Source organism: Arachis hypogaea, chromosome 15, assembly GCF_003086295.3.
Source record: "Arachis hypogaea cultivar Tifrunner chromosome 15, arahy.Tifrunner.gnm2.J5K5, whole genome shotgun sequence".
Taxonomy (NCBI): Eukaryota; Viridiplantae; Streptophyta; class Magnoliopsida; order Fabales; family Fabaceae; genus Arachis; species Arachis hypogaea.
Genome location: NC_092050.1, coordinates 105,160,064 through 105,161,013, shown reverse-complemented (window position 1 = coordinate 105,161,013; position 950 = coordinate 105,160,064). Strand labels below are relative to the sequence as shown.

The following is a 950-nucleotide window of genomic DNA, read 5'->3' as shown; positions in this document are numbered from 1 at the left end:
ATTATTATTTTTCTGTGCCCTCTTCTTTGTCATATGAGCAGGAGCAAGGACAAGAACATTCTTGTTGAAGCAGATCCAGAACCTGAAAGGACTCTGAAGAGAAAATTAAGAGAAGCTAAATTACAACAATCCAGAGATAACCTTTTAGAAATTTTCGAACAGGAAGAGGAGATGGCAGCCGAAAATAATAATAATGCAAGGAGGATGCTTGGTGACTTTACTGCACCTAATTCCAATTTACATGGAAGAAGCATCTCCATTCCTGCCATTGGAGCAAACAATTTTGAGCTGAAACCTTAGCTAGTTTCTCTGATGCAGCAAAACTGCAAGTTTCATGGACTTCCATCTGAAGATCCTTTTCAGTTCTTAACTGAATTCTTGCAGATATGTGATACTGTTAAGACTAATGGAGTAGATCCTGAAGTCTACAGGCTCATGCTTTTCCCTTTTGCCGTAAGAGACAGAGCTAGAATCTGGTTAGACTCTCAACCCAAGGATAGCCTGAACTCTTGGGATAAGCTGGTCACGGCTTTCTTAGCCAAGTTCTTTTCTCCTCAAAAGCTGAGCAAGCTTAGAGTGGATGTTCAGACCTTCAAACAAAAAGAAGGTGAATCCCTCTATGAAGCTTGGGAAAGATACAAACATTTGACCAAAAAGTGTCCTTCTGACATGCTTTCAGAATGGACCATCCTGGATATATTCTATGATGGTCTGTCTAAGTTATCTAAGATGTCATTGGATACTTCTGCAGGTGGATCCATTCACCTAAAAAAAACGCCTGCAGAAGCTTAAGAACTCATTGACATGGTTGCTAATAACCAGTTCATGTACACTTCTGAGAGGAATCCTGTGAGTAATGGGACGCCTATGAAGAAGGGAGTTCTTGAAGTTGATACTCTGAATGCCATATTGGCTCAGAATAAAATATTGACTCAGCAAGTCAATATGAT

At 39.9% G+C, this 950-nt stretch overlaps 1 non-coding gene across 1 annotated transcript; it reads right to left on the bottom strand.

The window, feature by feature from the left end:
- Window positions 1–567: 567 nt before the first annotated feature.
- LOC112752668 (small nucleolar RNA R71) lies at window positions 568–675 on the bottom strand. The gene has a single exon (XR_003177093.1). It is a non-coding gene; the product is annotated as a small nucleolar RNA R71 (small nucleolar RNA).
- Between the last annotated feature and the right edge of the window lie 275 nt (window positions 676–950).